This window comes from Electrona antarctica (genome assembly GCF_951216825.1).
Source record: "Electrona antarctica genome assembly, chromosome: 2".
Taxonomy (NCBI): Eukaryota; Metazoa; Chordata; class Actinopteri; order Myctophiformes; family Myctophidae; genus Electrona; species Electrona antarctica.
Window position 1 is genome coordinate 58,134,195 of NC_136807.1, and position 22,864 is coordinate 58,157,058.

Consider the following 22,864-nt stretch of genomic DNA (forward strand, 5'->3'; position numbering starts at 1 on the left):
GGTCAGGGCATTCCACGCCTGGGTGGCTGTGCTGTAGAAGGAGAATTTAGCCATATTTGTTTTGAAATATAGGAGCAGTATAATAATCCATAATATTGTCCTTGTCTATCAACCTCCCCACAAACATACAGCTGTTTAATTTGATCCTCCCAGTGAGCTCATTTTTCATTCATTCAAGTTTTGATTATTCTCGAAATTACACTGAGTAATCAAACTAATTTGCAGTGTCGTCGAGTAATACAATATCATATAGAAAAAACATCACAATACATCAGAAGATCAGGAAAAGAAAAACAAAAGATATACATGTGAATTACAATAAAATGCTAAGACACATTTCAAAACGATCTAAAAACAGTTACATATTGTGGGGGTCTGTATGCTCACCAAGGTTTTAAAACGACTTAAGACAATTTACAATTTAGGCATTTAGCAGACGCTAAATGCCTAAATTGTAAATAAGGGTACCAATGTGGTCAGTTGCAATGTCATTTGCAGGTCATTCCATGTATTAGGGCCACAGAAGCCAAAAGCAAGTTCAGAGCTAACTTTTGGTACCTTGAATTTGGGGAAACTACTTGACCGGGTGTGGGTGTACTTCAGAAAAGTTGAGATGGATTTAGGACAATCTCCAAGTATGGCTTTATACAAGAACAGGTGCCAATGCATTTTTCCAACATTGTTATATAAGATACAATGGTGAGTACCATAGCTATCACCCGTAATAAATCAAATCGATGAGTGATAAACAGAGTTTAGGGATTTAAGAGTGGATGCTGCTGCATGTCTATAGATTATGTCTCCTTAATCCAAGACAGACAGGAACACATGGACACTTTCTTTTTTTTACCCCATGGTGTGAATGCAATGGTGTCTTAGCAAGTGACCCGAGTTATTTAAACTTAGGTCACACCGTTTAAAGTGGACATATTTTTTATTGTCCTGTGAGAACTGTGGACACGAAGGTGGTAACGAAGATTACTTGCACTTTTGAAACTCTTGTCACAATGTTTACATTGGAAAGGTTTTTCTCCAGTGTGGACATAGTGGTGTGTCTTCAGGGAACGTGAGTGATTGAAACTCTTGTCACAATGTTTACATTGGAAAGGTTTTTCTCCAGTGTGGACGCGAAGGTGTCTCTTCAGATCACTTGAATTGTTAAAACTCTTGTCACAATGTTTACATTGGAAGGGTTTTTCTCCAGTGTGGACATACTGGTGTGTCTTCAGGGAACGTGAGTTATTGAAACTCTTGTCACAATGTTTACATTGGAAAGGTTTTTCTCCAGTGTGGATGCGAAGGTGTCTCTTCAGATCACTTGAATTGTTAAAACTCTTGTCACAATGTTTACATTGGAAAGGTTTTTCTCCAGTGTGGACATACTGGTGTGTCTTCAGGGAACGTGAGTAATCGAAACTCTTGTCACAATGTTTACATTGGAAAGGTTTTTCTCCAGTGTGGACACGAAAGTGTATCTTCAGATTACTTGAATTGTTGAAGCTCTTGTCACAAAGTTTACATTGGAAAGGTTTTTCTCCAGTGTGGACACGAAGGTGTCTCTTCAGATCACTTGAATTGTTAAAACTCTTGTCACAATGTTTACATTGGAAAGGTTTTTCTCCAGTATGGCTACTCTGATGTCTCTTCAGGTAAGATGACACACTGAAACTCTTGTTACACCGTTTACATTGGAAAGGTTTTTCTCCAGTGTGGACACGAAGGTGTGACTTCAGATGACTTGAACTCTTGAAACTCTTGTCACAATGTTTACATTGGAAAGGTTTTTCTCCAGTGTGGACACGAAGGTGATTCTTCAAATTACTTGAATCACTGAAATTCTCTTCACAATGTTTACATTGGAAAGGTTTTTCTCCAGTGTGGATACGCTGGTGCTTCTTCATGTTAGCTGATACTCTAAAACTCTTGTTACAATGCTTACAGTTAAAAGGTTTTTCTCCAGTGTGGACACGAAGGTGATTCTTCAAATTACTTGAATCACTGAAATTCTCTTCACAATGTTTACATTGGAAAGGTTTTTCTCCAGTGTGGACACGAAGGTGTCTCTTCAAATTACTTGACCAACTGAAACTCTTGTCACAATGTTTACATTGGAAAGGTTTTTCTCCAGTATGGACACGAAGGTGTCGCTTCAGGAGAGATGAGTTACTGAAACTCTTGTCACAATGTTTACAGTTAAAGGGTTTTTCTCCAGTGTGGACACGCTGGTGCTTCTTCAGGGAACCTGAGTCACTGAAACTCTTGTCAAGCCGTTCATCATCATCGTCTTCACTGGTCTTCTCCCAATCATCACTGTCTTCAGTGACTTCAGCGTCAGATTCAAGTTCAACTTCAATCTCAGAGCAGTGGGAAGATATGTGTTCTTCTTCTTCATCATCATCATCATCATTTTCTTCTCCACCTTTCACTGCTAGTAATGTTAACGTTGACCCAACAGGTTCCTCTGGTCTTTGAAGTAGCTCCTCCTTTTCCTCTTTAAGCTCCTCCTGTTCATCTTTAATGTGTGGAGGCTCTGGTTCCTCCTGGAGCAGACTGGGGCTCCTCTCCTGTTCAGGAGAAACCTCCTCTTTACACACAACCATGTGCAGGATGTCTAGGAGCAGAAACATGATGGTCAACACTGGATTCCTAAAATGTAAACACATTCTTCTTCCATGTTCCATGTACAAAATTAGCTATTACCTACCAAGATAAGATTGACTAAACCGTTACTAACTAGAGGTTATTACTGTTCTGAAAGATTTTAGCAAAATACATTGTTTCTTCAGGAACAATATTTTCTTTCACATGAAACTTACGGAGGTGTGGCTGGTCTTCAGCTTCCTGTTTAATAGAAACGTCTTCAGCTTCCTGTTTAATAGAAACGTCTTCAGATTCCTGTTTAATAGAAACATCTTCAGCTTCCTGTTTAATAGAAACGTCCCTAGCTGAGTCTGGAGAGTTAATCTTCACCGGGGAGTGATGCATCATGGGTATTGTAGTTCTTATGAGTCTGGAGAGTTCGTCTCACCTGCAGTCTGGACTCCAGTCTGAAATCAAGTGAATAAGGAAGGACTTTAATAACTGGAGACCTATAGTCCGGCAGCCAGGGGTGGGGAGTGGGAAATGTGTTTTTATTGGCCTAAAATATTGCCTATATACTTAAAAATACTTAAATTAATGAGTCCACTTGCTGACCGGCTGTCGGTATTGAGCAATGTATTTTATAAGGTCTTATATGTGACCATTCCATTACCTATATACGGCAAGATTTCAACATTTATGTTTTAACGATTAGGCCGCCAGCATTTGATAACTTGTGATATAATTCACGCCAGCATTTTTCCCTGTTTAACTCTTATTTTGGGTCTGGGTCTGGGCCGTGGAATAAACCTTGATTGGACCAAACATGTCTGGGACAAGGAATAGGAGATACAGGCGATTGAAAGAAACAGAATCAAACCCCGGCCCTGCCCTACCATAACTGGGTCGGCCCGAGGCTCGGCCAGACCCTAACAATTACCATAATGTTAACACTTTCATCGCCCCCCTGGTGTCCATGTGAAATGACTGCAGGCAGCCAGGCAATATCTGTGAATAAGCGCCAACTACCTCCGGCCCACACAGCCCAATACAACGAGAGGAGGAGCAACAAGTTTTGTGTCTTAGTTTTCACCACAAGCGGTAAGATGGCTTGCCTGATGCATTCAGAAATCACTATTAGATCTGAACGTTGGGCGGATTGGACTAAAACAACAACTTTGGACTATTTTTCGGAGAAAACAAGCAGCAAAGAAACGACAATGAGCAACCCGATGCCAACATGAGTAGCATTATGACTTGATCAATCAAAAGCACTATAAAAGACCAATTGCCGTTGATCTACGCCGGCAATGGTGGACTAAGTTTTAAGTAGCATGTGATGTGTCATGATTCTGAATCCATTCCAAGCATTAGTTTTGCACAAAAACTCATTGGGCTAAACACGGCCATAGCCGTCATCATAAATGTGATGAGTTCAGCACATTTTGGGCACATTTGGACAAGTGGCTATTGCCGTTTTTAGCCCAATGAGTGCTTTTGTGGATGGAATGGATTCAGAATCCTTGCCTTATATAGGTTGTTAATGGTATGGTCACATATATCCTCCTATAAAAAACTATGTTGGTGTATAAGCGTGTGCAAGTCCCACACGTCATTCACTGATGTGGCAGTCAGCTGACTCTTTCTGCCTTCCTCTGCATATGGTTCCTGGTTGTCATGTGATGTTTGCTCCCACCACCACCGGTAGGCTCTGTTATTTATGCTCCCCATGGGGGTTTTATTGTATATCTATCTCCCTGCTCTTAATGTTTTACGATGGTGTTTAATCGCGCCGAGCAGCGAGAAAATGCAGCAGAGCCGAACGCCAAGTCTAATATTGTATGCACACTTGTATTCTCATTCTCTAATAAATATTGGCTAAATCTATTTGTGAGTTGTCTGACTGAACTAATGGTATTAGCCCAACTCTCCAACATTTACATTGTTTTATTTCAGGATTCCAAGTGTGTGAGTGGGATGTGCGTGTGGAAGCACTTTGGTTTCAAGGAGTGTGGTGAGGAACAACAAACCAATACCGTGTTAACGGTGCTGGAGATTAGCTGGTAACGGACAGACGGACGGAAGGACGGACACACACACGAACAGAGTGCAAAACATACTCTCTCCCCATGCCTTTGGCCTGGTGGAGAAAAAAATCTGATTGACTAAGATGTATGTGTTTAACATTACAGTGGACAAATCCTGCTCATTTACAAACTATGTTTGCACCTTTGACAACATGCAGCTTGAAGGTTCCATCCTGGAGGCTAATTTTTCCTGTGATAAAATGGCCACCAATGTAAAAAAAACTCAACCAAAGACCAAGATTCCTATACAGGATCTCCTCACTCTCACTGGTCAACAAAAACACCATGAAGACCCTAACAGGAGCCCTCGTAAAAGGTTTCTTTGAATCCTTTAGCGCCATCTAGTGTTATAATGCTCACACTGCCGAGGTCTGCTCCCACTCTACGGAGCTTGTTTCCTTTCCGGGTTAAACAGGAAGGTGGGGGCCTCTGTGAGGACCACAACACCACTCGCATTAGCTCACAGCCTTTAGCTAGCAGTACAACCAGCTACATTTTCTCAGCGATGCGGTACAAACTCAAAAATGATTTACAATCGTCGGGTGCGCGGCGGCCCACCATGGACAGCTCTCGAACCTTTGGAGATACGGCACATCTAAAATCATGTTATAATGGAGGCTCAACGGAGCTGGATTTAAAAATCCCATATCCCTACCAACAGCAATTAAGAAATTGCCCCCCCAACAACTTACCATATTATTACTGCTGCTAGAATTAACAACTGCTTATTTAGGATCACATTTATAACAGACTGATTGAAGCGAAAATGGAAGCTATGGTTCTCACGATAATACAAATCTAAACATTTTTGTAAAAAAAAGAAAAATCGTGTTTAAAAGATTATATGCCTAATGATGATGTTACTGGAGGACGGTTTTTGAACTGCCCACAGCCCTCCTATGAGGCACAGACTGAGTAGGAAAAAATTGTGCCATTTTATCATGATTATTAATGAGGACCTATTATATGAAGATAGGTTGAAAACTGGTGAACAGTTTGCAGAATTACAGTACATTTCAAGTACAACTCAATACAAAAACTGTTGACTGTGGACGACACCAGAAAGCATTACTTGTTTACAATCGGGTCCACCCTTTTCAATTCATCAGAACATGTAGAGACGTACAGAGATACACTTCTATATAGTAACCAAAAACAGGAAATCATCATAAAAGGAGGTAAAAGGGGAAAAACATCTAGGTCTCCATCTTGCGCCACCCTTAATTAACCCTTATCCCTAAACGTATTCGCCATTTCTTACTATTTTAAAAAACATTTTAAAATAGTTCAACTAGCCGATCTACATCTACACGTTGCGAGCTTGTAGATCAGCTATTTGAACTATTTTAAAAGGTTTTTTTTAGTTCAGGGATAAGGGATAAGCGGTGGCGCAAGATATACCCCATAGTGAGGGGAAAAGGGGTGGGTGGGGGGTATTCAGACCAGAGGCGTATGATCTACAATAAGGCGAGGGCAGGCGTCCGCCAAAATCCATACAATGAGAAAAAAGAGGACTAAAACAAGACCTGATAACTATTAATGGACAGCTGATTGGCCGTTGCGGTAGAGCGCGACCCTCAGTCACCCATTGAAATGTAAATGCATGCCTTTCAGCCTTTGTATACTACTCGTCTGGCAGGTATATCTCTTTGAAAACCTTTAGTGCTACGATTGTGCGCGGGGAGACGACAATTAAAACATCTTGTCTGCCCAAAACGTAATTCCTGGATACGCCACTGATTCAGACTTTATGGGTGGCAGTTTCGAATTGCAGCCGTCCGTAGGTGCTCTTAAAACAAGTTACAATATTATTACTGCTGCTACCCAGCTAACATGTCCAAGTGGGCCCCATATGGGGTGCATGTGTGCGTATGGGTACCAAGTGGGCATGGGCTAGAACTGGGCAATTATACTGGGTTCCAGGTAGGTTCTATGTGGGCTAAGTGGGCATGGGCTTGAACTGGGCAAATATCGTGGGTTCGATATGGGTTACAGATGGGCCAAGTGGGCGTGGGTTAGAACTGGTCACCCATGTATGGGTCCCTTGTGGGTTATATATGGGCTAAGTGGGCATGGGTTAGAACTGGGCTCCCATGTCTGGGTCCTATATAGGTTACGTATGGGCTAAGTGGGCATGGGTTAGAACTGGTCACCCATCTATGGGTCCCTTGTGGGTTATATATGGGCTAAGTGGGCGTGGGTTAGAACTGGTCACGCATGTCTGGGTCCTATATAGGTTATGTATGGGCTAAGTGGGCATGGGTTAGAACTGGGCACGCATGTCTGTGTCCCATATGGGTTATATATGGGCTAAGTGGGCATGGGTTAGAACTGGTCACCCATCTATGGGTCCCTTGTGGGTTATATATGGGCTAAGTGGGCGTGGGTTGGACTGGTCATGCATGTATGGGTCCCTTTTGGGTTATATATGGGCTAAGTGGGCATGGGTTAGAACTGGTCATGGATGTATGGGTCCCTTGTGGGTTATATATGGGCTAAGTGGGCATGGTTTAGAACTGGTCACGCATGTCTGGGTCCTATATAGGTTATGTATGGGCTAAGTGGGCATGGGTTAGAACTGGGCACGCATGTCTGTGTCCCATATGGGTTACGTATGGGCTAAGTTGGCATGGGTTAGAACTGGTCACCCATCTATGGGTCCCTTGTGGGTTATATATGGGCTAAGTGGGCATGGGTTAGAACTGGGCTCCCATGTCTGGGTCCTATATAGGTTACGTATGGGCTAAGTGGGCATGGGTTAGAACTGGTCACCCATCTATGGGTCCCTTGTGGGTTATATATGGGCTAAGTGGGCGTGGGTTAGAACTGGTCACGCATGTCTGGGTCCTATATAGGTTATGTATGGGCTAAGTGGGCATGGGTTAGAACTGGGCACGCATGTCTGTGTCCCATATGGGTTATATATGGGCTAAGTGGGCATGGGTTAGAACTGGTCACCCATCTATGGGTCCCTTGTGGGTTATATATGGGCTAAGTGGGCGTGGGTTGGACTGGTCATGCATGTATGGGTCCCTTTTGGGTTATATATGGGCTAAGTGGGCATGGGTTAGAACTGGTCATGGATGTATGGGTCCCTTGTGGGTTATATATGGGCTAAGTGGGCATGGTTTAGAACTGGTCACGCATGTCTGGGTCCTATATAGGTTATGTATGGGCTAAGTGGGCATGGGTTAGAACTGGGCACGCATGTCTGTGTCCCATATGGGTTACGTATGGGCTAAGTTGGCATGGGTTAGAACTGGTCACCCATCTATGGGTCCCTTGTGGGTTATATATGGGCTAAGTGGGCGTGGGTTAGAACTGGTCATGCATTTATGGGTCCCTTGTGGGTTATATATGGGCTAAGTGGGCATGGGTTAGAACTGGTCATGCATGTATGGGTCCCTTGTGGGTTATATATGGGCTAAGTGGGCATGGTTTAGAACTGGTCACGCATGCCTGGGTCCTATATAGGTTATGTATGGGCTAAGTGGGCATGGGTTAGAACTGGGCACACATGTCTATGTCCCATATGGGTTACGTATGGGCTAAGTGGGCATGGGTTTGAACTGGTCACCCATCTGTTGGTCCCTTGTGGGTTATATATGGGCTAAGTGAGCGTGGGTTAGAACTGGTCATGCATGTATGGGTCCCTTGTGGGTTATATATGGGCTAAGTGGGCATGGGTTAGAACTGGTCATGCTTGTCTGGGTCCTATATATGTTATGTATGGGCTAAGTGGGCATGGGTTAGAACTGGGCACGCATGTCTGTGTCCCATATGGGTTACTTATGGGCTAAGTGGGCATGGGTTAGAACTGGTCACGCATGTCTGGGTCCCTTGTGGGTTATATATGGGCCAAGTGGGCATGGGTTAGAACTGGTCACCCATGTCTGGGTCCTATATAGGTTATGTATGGGCTAAGTGGGCATGGGTTAGAACTGGTCATGCATGTATGGGTCCCTTGTGGGTTATATATGGGCTAAGTGGGCATGGTTTAGAACTGGTCACGCATGCCTGGGTCCTATATAGGTTATGTATGGGCTAAGTGGGCATGGGTTAGAACTGGGCACGCATGTCTATGTCCCATATGGGTTACGTATGGGCTAAGTGGGCATGGGTTTGAACTGGTCACCCATCTGTTGGTCCCTTGTGGGTTATATATGGGCTAAGTGAGCGTGGGTTAGAAATGGTCATGCATGTATGGGTCCCTTGTGGGTTATATATGGGCTAAGTGGGCATGGGTTAGAACTGGTCATGCTTGTCTGGGTCCTATATAGGTTATGTATGGGCTAAGTGGGCATGGGTTAGAACTGGGCACGCATGTCTGTGTCCCATATGGGTTACTTATGGGCTAAGTGGGCATGGGTTAGAACTGGTCACGCATGTCTGGGTCCCTTGTGGGTTATATATGGGCCAAGTGGGCATGGGTTAGAACTGGTCACCCATGTCTGGGTCCTATATAGGTTATGTATGGGCTAAGTGGGCATGGGTTAGAACTGGGCACGCATGTCTGTGTCCCATATGGGTTACGTATGGGCTAAGTGGACATGGGTTAGAACTGGTCACCCATCTATGGGTCCCTTGTGGGTTATATATGGGCTAAGTGGGCGTGGGTTAGAACTGGTCATGCATGTATGGGTCCCTTGTGGGTTATATATGGGCTAAGTGGGCATGGGTTAGAACTGGTCACGCATGTCTGGGTCCTATATAGGTTATGTATGGGCTAAGTGGGCATGGGTTAGAACTGGGCACGCATGTCTGTGTCCCATATGGGTTACGTAAAAGTGTCACAAATGCACCCAGAAACGATATATTTCCAATGTTTTAAAATAATCAATGGGTATGTATCCCCACTTACTTTTTCGACCCGATTTCAACGGTGGTGGTCTCATCTCTCTACGATGTTAGGAAGTGGGTGTAAACGCCTCCTATCGGTCCCTAGCCCTCGAAACATGTCTGGAAAAAAGTGAGACCATTTTCGGACTCAGCACGACGAGCTGAACACGCTGATATGCGTTTCCCAGCACACGGATTTACGGTTCTCTTAATTGGCTAGTTAATTGGTTAGTTTTCGACGCGTGATAGCTCGGTAACGATAGGTCCGCCAGCCAAGTAATTTACATGGGCGCGTACAGCACTCCGAGATCTACGCTCCGATTGGTCCGCCATTCTTGTGCGACACCCGTAGCAAGAGTTCTCCAACTCTGACCTGTCATCCACAAGCGTTATAGACATGATAAACCTTAGAGTGTATTGAATGGTGAAATGCTAACCCTAATTTTGAGAACCACACGTCCGTGAGCGGGGAGACACATATTGGCGCGATTGTCGCATGGATAGCTAAGCGTGGATGTAAGGCACGCCCATTTTCGACCCTTGTGGGCGGAGCTATCGCACGTCAAAGTCTAACCCTAGTTTTCTGAACCGCATGACCGTGTGCGAGGAAACGCATATATGCGTGTGCGCATCATCGAGCCCTACGTGTGGATGTGAGCCACGCCCCTGTGCGACCTTTGTGGGCGGAGTTAACCACTCTTAATTAGGTGTGCTATGGACTTTATCCCTATTTTTAAAAAAGACCACTTGGCCGGACTTACCTTTCCACGCTGAATCCAACGGTACTATCCCCGTTCCTGTGCGACATCGGGAAAGTTCCGAAAGGTGGCGCCAAATTTCCCAAAAAACATAATCCTATATAGGACCCATAGGGAAAGTACTGGGTCCTATATAGGACCCAGACATGAGTGACCAGTTCTAACCCATGCCCACTTAGCCCATACATAACCTATATAGGACCCAGACATGAGTGATTAGTTCTAACCCATGCCCACTTAGCCCATACATAACCTATATAGGACCCAGACATGAGTGACCAGTTCTAACCCATTCCCACTTAGCCCATACATAACCTATATAGGACCCAGACATGAGTGACCAGTTCTAACCCATGCCCACTTAGCCCATACATACCCTATATAGGACCCAGACATGAGTGACCCGTTCTAACCCATGCCCACTTAGCCCATACATACCCTATATAGGACCCAGACATGAGTGACCAGTTCTAACCCATGCCCACTTAGCCCATACATAACCTATATAGGACCCAGACATGAGTGACCAGTTCTAACCCATGCCCACTTAGCCCATACATAACCTATATAGGACCCAGACATGAGTGACCAGTTCTAACCCATGCCCACTTAGCCCATACATAACCTATATAGGACCCAGACATGAGTGACCATGTCTGGGTCATGTCTGGGTCCTATATAGGTTATGTATGGGCTAAGTGGGCATGGGTTAGACCATGCCCACTTAGCCCATACATAACCTATATAGGACCCAGACATGAGTGACCAGTTCTAACCCATGCCCACTTAGCCCATACATAACCTATATAGGACCCAGACATGAGTGACCAGTTTTAACCCATGCCCACTTAGCCCATACATAACCCATACAGGACCCATACAAGGGTGACCAGTTTTGCCTTGCCAAAAATAACTGAACGTATAAAGGTTTAAGCATGGGATAAGTCGGCTACGCGCCCACACACACACACACACACACACACACACACACACACACACACACACACACACACACACACACACACACACACACACAGTTAGAGCATATCTGGGTAAAGAACTGCAGAAAGTAAGCAGCTGACAGCAAGTTATCATAAATGAAATCTGTACCAGCTTTTTTCTTGAAAGTAATGATAAGTTACAATAAGTGTAAGTGTTCCTTTGATGATCTTGGATGTGAACAACAGTGTATAAAGTCTTGATAGATATGGATGGACGAACAGTCGGACGGACGGACAAAGAGAGAGAGTACCGGCCATTGTATAAAATTGTGTTGCAGATGGAAGCTTTTCATTGATTTCATGAGCTTGTAGAGCTGCTATTCTGGGCAAAATGGGCGGATATTTCCCTAGGGAGGGAATTATGTATAAGATTATTATCGGAAGTAGGCAGCCCATGCACACAAGTCAAACTAGTGAATAGCAGTTAGGCGTGCACATCTTGTGTGCGGGACTATAATGCCTATGTCCAGCGATGTGCTGTGGATATTTCAACTAGTGGGTCTATGTCGCGCACACATGCACACTCACGAGCGATCACCGATTGAAATATCCTCTTAAATGTAGACCTAATATACCCACAATATACTGTATATCAACTGTAATGGGCAAACTTTAGTTTTAGTGTTTAATTATGCATTTACCTTGCAAACGTCATCTCTGAAATTGAATTAGTTTATCATCATAAATCCATCAGCCACCTACAGTACAGTCGACTCGACACAATGGACCTGGCCATCACCATTGATATGCATCCAAGGCCGGTCATTCCTATTGTTTCAAGCTGTGACACAGGTGCGAAAACTCTGAATGGCTGTGCAGGCTTGCGGGCAACGTGCGTCTTCAAACTACTAGGGTGGCCTCCAGGGCAGCCCTATGTACGTCATTCCATTGAGTGATGTCGCAACAGAGAGAGGAGGGAGGGACGGAGAGAGAGGAGAGAGAGAGAGATAGAGAGAGAGAGAGAGAGAGGGAGGGAGGGAGGGAGGGAGAGAGAGAGGGAGGGCGGGACAGACAGACAGACAGACAGACAGACAGACAGACAGACAGACAGACAGACAGACAGACAGACAGACAGACAGACAGACAGACAGACAGACAGACAGACATGATTTGGGATGGGGGAGGAAGGGAGAGAGAGAGAGAGAGAGAGAGAGAGAGATGGAGAGAGAGAGATGGAGAGAGAGAGTTCTTTACACTGCATATATAGACCAGTACATGACCTCACCTATAAGTTATATGCAAGCAAATTAGAAGGATAAAAACACAGAAACACAGCGAGGCTCCAAAACCAGATCAGAAAGAGAAGAGCAGTTTGTCATCATTCCCCACTGTACACAATCCTCCCCCCACTTTACACAGAAATCCTCAAGATTGTCCACCATTTTATAGTAGGTATACTTGTCCGGTACAAGTAAAAAATCTTTCTGGACAAGGTTATTAAAAGTGTACTTGTCCGGTGGAAAAGTTTGTGACAGATACATTTATTGGAACCCCTCACATCTGAGGTATTATTATTAAATAAAATGTTGAGGATGTATAATTTGCTCTGTCTGGTAATTGTATTATTGTCCACTGCTCTGCCAACTGCAGCAGGCAAATGTGTGTGCATGGCATGTTCTAGTGAGGGAGAGAGAGAGAGAGACTGAGAGGGAGAGAGAGGAGGGGTGGGGGAGGGAGAGAGAGACAGAGATGGGTGGGGGAGGGAGAGAGAGAGAAAGTCAGACAGACAGACAGACAGACAGACAGACAGACAGACAGACAGACAGACAGACAGAAATCCCATACTAATTTGAGGAGGGTGGGATTGTGCCTGTATACATGTCTGATAAATCTGTCAACTAATTAGTTGGATAAATGGTAAATGGTGCATTTATATAGCGCTTTCATCCAAAGCACTTTACATAGATTGTCCCAATACCCATTCATACACCAATGGCGGAGGAAACCATCCAAGGCACCAACCTGCACACCGCAAGCATGCAGTTTAACTGCCCTATAGGGTTCAGTGTCTTGTTCAAGGACACCTCAACACTATCTCTGTGGGAGCCTGAGATCGAACTGGGAACCTCACGGTTCCATCCGGCAGGTTCTACCGGCCATTCTACCCTGAGCGAGAACCACTGCCACCGGGAGGATTCACAGACAAGGTGTGCCTCCCTATTGGTCCGACTGTGCTTAGACCGACACCCTACCCAAAACCCTAACCTAACCCATAACCGCAAGCACGGCGCATGTCGTACCAACGCATGCCGGGAGCGACGGGTGATTTCAGCATGTCGGACCTTTAGTATGTCTGCATGGAACCCACAACATTTGCCCAGTTCAAGCTCATGATCACTTAGCCCACATAGAACCCACATGGAACCCGGTATAATTGCCCAGTTCTAGCCCATGCCCACTTCGTACCCAGAAAGCCTGCATGTGCAGGGCCCACATGGACATGTTGGCTGGGTGAGGATACGTCCCAGGTGCATCCATGCAATGTTTTTTGTTATATTATTATTATTATTATTATTATTATTATTATTATTATTATTATTATTATTATTAATCACACACACAGAGAGAGAGCACAGAACTGATATTAACCATTAATGCCTAAATGCTTTAAAATACATTCAGAATCAATGTTCAATGTTCCTGTGCTGAATGAGAGACGGTTGCAAGGCCACGTGACCGAAAGGCGAAATGTGATTGGTTGCCCTGCGTCTGGTGATATTCCCCCTGACGTCAATTCTGTAGCTCCTCCTCTCTTGTTTGAATCTACAACGCCGGGGGGTCTCTATGTGACGGTCCGCTCCGCAGATTCTTGGATTAAACTAAACCGACATGATCAGTAAAATGTTGTTGGACTAATTATGAAGTAGGCCTAGTACTCGATCTATTCCTCGGATTGAATACACTTTAAGACAGGAGATGAACAGTTGGAGCCAGGAGCAGTGAGTTGCAGTAAGTAGCCTACATTGCAGTTGTTTTTTTCCCTCCATTTTCCCCAGCCAGTATATGCTTGTATAATTTAGAGTGTTGAACAATGTTGTCTGTTCTGTTCTGTTTGTGTTGATATATTTTTTGGTGCACATGAATGTTATTCAATGAGTAGGCCTATGACTGCAGTGTCAATGCTAATGCTATTGAAATGCTAACCTTTGCTTGCAATGGGCCAGTAGTTGGTTAGCTTAGTTTAGCAGGCTTAAGCTACTAGGCTTGTGTGTGTGTGTGTGTGTGTGTGTGTGTGTGTAGTAGTAGTTGGTTTCTGCGTTCGTGTGCAGCCTCTTCCAGTAAAGATATGTCACGGACCCCTGGGGGGGGGGGGGGGGTCCGCGGACCCCTGGGGGGGTCCGCGACGCATAGCCAGGGGGTCCGCGAAATAATTCAGATTTGTTTTCCTCCTTCCAAAAATTGCCTATATATTTTTGGGGGGCTATTGCATTGGTGTGTGTGTGTGTGTGTGTGTGTGTGTGTGTGTGTGTGTGTGGCTAGCATTTGGAGATGGATGAGTTCATAGGGTGACTGAATAACAAGTGAGTTCAAATGTATTTCTCAGTGAAGTTTAAGAGCATTAAAGTTCTGTTTAAGTCAGTGGTTCAAGAAGTGGGGTCCTTGAGGGAGTTCAAGGGGGTCCCTAGCTAAAGGATGGATAGTACAGTAACCAAATGGACCCTTACATGTCTGTAACTCTGAGAGTGTAACAACAAATGGAAACAAACGTACCTTAACATGTCAGTTTGGTTCCATTTGTACCCTCAGAGTTAAATTAAAATGGTGGTCCCAGAGAATTGTGGGTCCTTGAAATAAAATATGGTTGAGGAAATTTGAGAAAATCTTCTCTTATGGGGTGTCAATTTTGGGGGTCCTAGAAGTACAGTAGGCCCAGGCTGTGTTATGAATTTATACAGGGGGTGTGTTTGTCTGTGTGTTTCTTTTGGGTAATTGATTCTTCTCTTTTACTTTTTTTATTTGTCCAAGTAAATTGGAAATGAAGATGTCCAGCCACAAATGACAAGCTGTGGTCTCTGTGTTCATGTCTGGAGTTGTATCCATCATAACATATTATGTTGCATAAGGTGAATTTGAGTTTTTAATTGTTAGTGTAACATTTCTACATGAGACCAGATTCTACAAAATGTCTTCTAAATCCTGACATTGTTTTGAAAAAATAGCAGATCTACAAGCTCGTAGTGTATGAGCTTGCATATATGCTATTTTTCAATAGCTAAAGTATAAAATTATGGTTAATGTGGTTAAATGCTAAAGTCCCAGGTCTTAGTGGGTTAAATGGTGAAGTTTAGCAAAACATTTTATATACACTAGTAAAAGCATGCCACATCATACAGCTGCTATAGAGCGCCCAAGTCCTGACGTCACTCGCTCATCCCCTGGTTCACGGAAGTCATTTCTCTATGGCGAATAACATGGGGTCATCTTAAAATCGTCTCATGTAAGAGTTGTGGTCCAAAAATAAACAAGCTGTCTCGGAGGTGTCAGGGAGGTGTCTCTGTATCGTTTATGATAGTCAGTCACTCGTATATGATAGTCTGTTTCTAGCGAAAATGTAACTAAATTAGCAGCAGTAACAATAGAGTTTTCTCTCAGTCAGTTGATTCTTCATATCTGAGTGTAATGGCCCGGGATGACATATTTATTTTTCAATCACAGTTCTTATATGAGGCGATCAAAATCCCCTTTATGGGGATTACAATGCAAATAAAAAAGTACATGAACCCGTGGATTTGCACCCTCTACCGATATTGACGTCAGACTTTGGTGCTCTATAACTGGAAAGGAAAGGAAGTGCAACAAATCTGAAAATAGGCCACAGTTATCATTTCACATCGTTTTTTTAATATTGTCTAGGCTCCTGAATTTTGTTATTCCACATTGAAAACAAGTTGCCTTTACAAGGTGTACTACAACATATGTGTAATTAAGTAGGCAATGAGATGATAGGCTTATGCTAGCCTATGCCATTCAAAGGTTTGGCATCATATTGCTTTAACTTCCCTTCCCTGTCCCCTTCCCCTGTTTGTGTGCTCTTTCTTGAAGACACATGCAATGTCAGAAGCTCACAAAGGCAGAGACTTCTGCCAATCTGATGTACAGACTGATGCTGAAACTTCCCAAAAGTGACCGAGGAGGTAATGTTGTGTAACAATGGCTGTAGTTCTAAAACTTTTTCATGTCAAGGCATGCCATCGGAAATATAGGGCCCTGGGGGTCCTTGCACCGCACCCCAACCCAACCCCTGCATTAGAATACAGATCACCATAACTAAGAGTGTACAAATAAAACAAAATGGACCGCGAGGGTCCATTTGGCTCTCAGTTGCAGCAACATAAGGGTCCATTTGGTTCTTAACTATCCATCATTTATCTGGAGACCCCTTGGAACCCCCCCCCCCAAGGACCCCTGGGGATCCCCAGACTCTGCATGTCATGTGATTCTTTATTTCTCCTGAGCTGTTTGACATGTATTGTGGCCCACACCATGCTATTGCTTAAAGTTATTTTTTTATGTTTGCTAAAAGGTATGTTTTTTTTAATTGAATGTAGGCCACTGCAAAAACATGGGACCTACTCCTTCCTGTGGAATGAACAGCTGTGGACCGACTAAATGTGTCCCAGAGAGTGATCCGCACACAAGTAGCCAACAGGACGCAGAGTATGACCTGCAGCCCCAGTGTCTCTCCTGGAGGTTCTCATGCAAGTATGTAAACTATGGAATTAAATGTATTTCATTTCTTTATACGTATACAGAGATTTAACATCTTGAAATGTAAAAATATGTGTAGGAACCGCGAGTCCCAGTGCGAATAGCTGCCCACCTGAAACCCTGATCAGCTGCTAGAACCCTTAATGTGACCAGCCTCATGCGGGACGCAGACGGAGCCGCCCCACTGGAACCAGTTGTAAGTTGAAGTCTCGTATTCACTTCAAAATGTACTTTTGTCTTTCTAACTTGAAATGGTGTTTGGCAACACATTTGATGTTTGATGTACACAAGTAGAAGCATGCCACAGTATTTCAGCTGTCTTAAGTGCTGAAAAGGGATCACAACAATTCTGAACACAGGCCACCGTTTGTATTTCACATAGAAAACAAATTTGCCATATTAGCTCAAGACATTTAAAATTACTGTTTTTTTTCTGTTCAGAAAATAATCCTCAATATGCAGCAATAATATCTTTAAAGACCTTAGCGATTCTTGATGTATAATTAACCCATTTACACCTGAGGACATTTCTACAAATGCCTTCTAAATCAGTTTTCTAAAATACCTTTTGTTTCTATGTCAGTCATTTTTATGTCAAGGACCCCCAAAAATATATGTAATTGGCTGCCGAATCCCATCTAAAACTATGATGTTCCAGGGACCCCTCAGAAGCAAATATTTGCTATCTGTTACAAAATCTGATACACAAAGAATCAAGCTAGCATTACTAAGTCGGCTTCTTGTTATTTTTCTAGGGACACTAAAGAAGAACGCAGTGGCAGTCACAGGACATTCACCAGAAGGAGGGAGAGAAGGCTCTGTCAAAGTGGTTCACAGGAGCTCGTGCTTGAGGTGGGAATATAGTTGAAAGAGCTCAGAGATCACTTGAGAACACACAGGACAATGGGGCACAGCCCCAATAGAAAAAACAGACCACACACACACACACACACACACGCAAACAACTACCTCCTGAGAATAACCCTCTTTTAGTTCAAATTGAGAGTGCAAGTTTAATCAAAGTCAAAAAGGTTCCTCTTACTTTTTGTGTTCAGAATATTTAAATTCCTCATGTAGTCTGCCCATGTATACCCTATTCTAAAATGATTGTTTAAAAGAGTGAAAGTGATATTTCACTTTCAAACATGTTTGGGGTCATTTTAACAGCTACACAGGCTTCTGTGAAGTGTGAACACCCCATACAGTTTAAGTTGCTTGATTCAGTATTTCACTCACTCACTCATCCCATGGCCTAGGGGGGTGTACAGGTGTCATGGTGGATGCTTGGGCACTCGGGTATCTCCAGTGCTTTCGATCTTCTGTTGTGCATATCAGGGTTTGAAAGCTGCAGCCAGTCCACTCCTTGATGTTGTCCACTCAGGACTTAATCTGCCTGTCTACCTCTTCTCCACTTTCCCTCCACTGTCCCCTGTACTTTGGTCTTTGACAGGGAGGGTATGTCTTGTGACATGACCATGAGAGTAGAGGCTCCTGTTCTCCAGCATGGGTGGTAGCTAAACTGTCTTAACATAATCATTTGTCCGGTCTTCTTATACGATATATGTAGAATTCTTCTGTCACACTTGCTTTCAAACGACTGTATCCTGTGCTCGGTATCCGCTGTAAGTGTCCAGCTTTCAGAGCCAATGGAATAGGGTGGAGAGTACAAGTGACTTGTAAAGTCTGACCGTCACTGAGAAGCTGATTTATTATTTGTTATGTTTCCAAATACTGTATAGTCTAGTCATGGCTGATGTTGCTATCCCAATTCTTTCTTTTATCTTTTGTGGAGCTGCCATCTTCACTCACAAAGGACCCAAGGTATATAAGTCCTTTACTTCCTACAGGCAAGTGGCCTGTTCCTTGGTGATATATGTATGGCTGTGGCTGGTGACCAGGATATTACTTTTCTCTTCATCTCCATGCCATATGCTCTGCCTTGTGTTTCCTCATAAGTTTGATGTCATTGGAGATGGTAGGGTCTTCCTCTGATGGATATGGAGGTGTGATATTCTATGAGTGCTTCCTCCATGTTGTTTATAAGAACTGCACTGCTTGGGTATAGTGCTTGGATTACAATGTTGTAGTACAGGTCGTGCTGGTGCTAAAGGTGCTTCTCAATCAGTATTCTGACTTTGAATATCTCCTTTTTGGTCTAGATCAAGATGATCTGCAGCATTATTTTGCTAGCCAGACAGAAAAAACTGTTGTTTCTGTAGTTTTGTCACTGCCCTGCATTCCCTTTCTTGGGGTCTTTTATTGGGTACATTGCTTGGTTTCCCATATCTTTTGGTAGATGCATGTCAATGCTATTATCTTGTATTGCCCTCCATGCTTCCAAAGCTCTGCTGGGACATTATCGATAGCAGGCTCTTTACTGCCTCCTCGACTTCAGCGTGAAGTATTGGGGCATCCTACCACATGCACTACTGGACTTCATGGCACTAGTATGTTGAGATTTGGTCTTATTGCACATTTGTATAGTTCCTAACAATACTCTGTCCATCACTTGGATATTGCTGCTTTCTCGGTTAGTAGAGAGTCATGCTTGTCTTCTATTATTGTGGCTGTATGTTGGCTGCTTTATTGTTGCCCTGTCTTCTCCCTGCATCTATGCTTCCACACGTGGATTATGTGATCCACTTTACTGCCTCCCGGTAGATCTAGGACAGCGGTTCCCAAACCTTTTTGGCCATGCACCCCCTGTTACCTTCTGACCTAACTGACGCACCCCCCACACATGGAAATATAAATTGCATAAGCTATATAGAGACATACATTTCCTATTTATCCACATATACATGCACATATATGAACCTGAATATGGCATATATGCAACATAGGATATGTGCTGCATATACTTGCCATATATTGGCACAATATGTTCATATATTTATAATAAAACCATAGCACCACCATTTGCATGTCGCACACCCCCTAGAAGGCGCTCGCGCACCACAGTTTGGGAACCACTGATCTAGGATGTTATCAGTGGCCCATGGTTTGTTTTTCTTCCTGTCCTGCCATAATACTTCAGTTGGGGTTTCTATAAGTGCTTCCTCCATATTTTGTCCATATTATGTCTTGCAGTAGGCTAAGTGTTGTTTTCAATTAATCTAACATGATTAAAATTGAGTTCAAAGTTACCATAGGTTTACATAGGAAGGAGGCGTGTCTGATAATATGAATATCAAATATTTAAATACTGAATCAAGCAACTTAAAAACTGGGTGCTCACAAGTTAGTGAACCTGCCTGGGGACCCAGAGCCCCTGGTTGTCCCTGGCACGATGCTAGGCCAGCGATGTGTCAAAGTGTGTCCCTGAGCAAAATTTGTAACCCCTAATTGCTGCTTGAGCGCCAGCTCCCAGAGAGAATGGCTGCTCCTTACTCCTAGTTGTTAAAGGATGGGTACAGTGACAAAAAACACCCCAATGTTAGAATGACCCCAAACATGTTTGAAAGTTAAATATCCTTTAAATTAACCCTATCTTCACTTGATGGTTCAAGTTCTTGAAATTTCTCAACATTGCCCAATAAGCTTGCAATAGTGTTTTTTTTTTTTTTTTTTTGAAGGGTGCTAGCCCCTCCTATGCCCAGCTTTGTTTGTGTGTTCCCCATTACGATTATTTGATTGGCTTAGCAATGTGTGTACCCCATAACGATTATTTGATTGGCTTAGCAATGTGTGTACCCCATAGCGATGATTTGATTGGCTGAGCACGGAATGTGATGTATGATATGAGCGCCCATCACTTCACACAAGTGTTATTTACACAATTTGTGAATAATTTGTTTGTCCTACGTTTCATTTATGACACTTATGTTATTGAGGCCAATATAAAACTAACAGAAAATTGGTCTGAAAGAACAAAGCTTGGTTTTATATTGCAACCAATAGATTCCATGTGAACATGTTTTCAATAAACTTTGTCAAAAGATATATTGTCTGATATAGTTTTTTCACTCTGGTAAAAGTTAAATTGGCTAAACCTTAGGAACTTTTTACATCTCATGTTAATGTGTTTGCAGTTGTTAAACAGGGTTCATGTCAATATACTGCTAAATTCTCCCAATTAAATCCCTTCAGGACCAACTTGAAACCCATTTTGACAAAGTTCCCGGGTGTTACCCACTTGTGCTGCTAGAAGTGGGATCTACATCGGTCTCAAAGTGCCCAGTTGGACTCCATTTAAGGCCCATTCAGATCCCACTTCAAGCCTATATAGGCAAACACAGGTGAGGCCTACATGTGTTTGACATACAATTGCCAATTTTGACCCCACCTAAAACCCAGTCAGAAACCCACGTAAGCCCATATGGGATAACACAGCTGGGCCCTGAGTGGATACTGGGTGAAAACCCACTTGGAGCCCTTAATGGGCGGACACAAGTGTGGCCTACATGGGTCGCATATACTTTTCCCAGCTGGAACCCACTTAAGGCCCAATCAGATCCCAGTTCAAACCCATATAGGCAAACACAGGTGGCGCACACATGGTTCTGACACAAAATGGCCCATTTGGATACCACCTAAGACCCAGTTAGAAACACACGTAAGCCCATATGGGCTAACACGGGTGGGCCCTTTGTGAAAACTGGGTGCACGGCCCACTTGGAGCCCTTAATGGGCGGACACAAGTGTGGCCTACATGGGTCACATATAATTCGCCCAGCTGGAACCCACTTAAGGCCCAATCAGATCCCAGTTCAAACCCATATAGGCAAACACAGGTGGCGCACACATGGTTCTGACATAAAATGGCCCATTTGGATACCACCTAAGACCCAGTTAGAAACACACGTAAGCCCATATGGGCTAACACAGGTGGGCCCTTTTTGAAAAGTGGGTGCACGGCCCACTTGGAGCCCTTAATGGGCGGACACAAGTGTGGCCTACATGGGTCACATATAATTTGCCCAGCTGGTACCCACTTAAGGCCCAATCAGATCCCAGTTAAAACCCATATAGGCAAACACAGGTGGCGCACACATCGTTCTGACATAAAATGGCCCATTTGGATACCACCTAAGACCCAGTTAGAAACACACGTAAGCCCATATGGGCTAACACAGGTGGGCCCTTTTTGAAAAGTGGGTGCACGGCCCACTTGGAGCCCTTAATGGGCGGACACAAGTGTGGCCTACATGGGTCACATATAATTTGCCCAGCTGGTACCCACTTAAGGCCCAATCAGATCCCAGTTAAAACCCATATAGGCAAACACAGGTGGCGCACACATCGTTCTGACATAAAATGGCCCATTTGGATACCACCTAAGACCCAGTTAGAAACACACGTAAGCCCATATGGGCTAACACAGGTGGGCCCTTTTTGAAAAGTGGGTGCACGGCCCACTTGGAGCCCTTAATGGGCGGACACAAGTGTGGCCTACATGGGTCACATATAATTTGCCCAGCTGGTACCCACTTAAGGCCCAATCAGATCCCAGTTAAAACCCATATAGGCAAACACAGGTGGCGCACACATCGTTCTGACATAAAATGGCCCATTTGGATACCACCTAAGACCCAGTTAGAAACACACGTAAGCCCATATGGGCTAACACAGGTGGGCCCTTTTTGAAAAGTGGGTGCACGGCCCACTTGGAGCCCTTAATGGGCGGACACAAGTGTGGCCTACATGGGTCACATATAATTTACCCAGCTGGTACCCACTTAAGGCCCAATCAGATCCCAGTTAAAACCCATATAGGCAAACACAGGTGGCGCACACATGGTTCTGACATAAAATGGCCCATTTGGATACTACCTAAGACCCAGTTAGAAACCCACGTAAGCCCATATGGGCTAACACAGGTGGGCGCTTTTTGAAAAGTGGGTGCACGGCCCACTTGGAGCCCATAGCCCATAGCCCATGTCAATACCCA

The 22,864-nt window shown here is 43.9% G+C and overlaps 1 long non-coding RNA gene across 1 annotated transcript; it reads left to right on the forward strand.

Moving 5' to 3' along the window:
• The first annotated feature begins 16,283 nt into the window (after positions 1-16,283).
• On the forward strand, positions 16,284-17,171 carry LOC306941820. The gene is made up of 3 exons (XR_013792216.1): positions 16,284-16,400; positions 16,815-16,968; positions 17,054-17,171. It is a non-coding gene; the product is annotated as an uncharacterized lncRNA (long non-coding RNA).
• Positions 17,172-22,864: the final 5,693 nt, after the last annotated feature.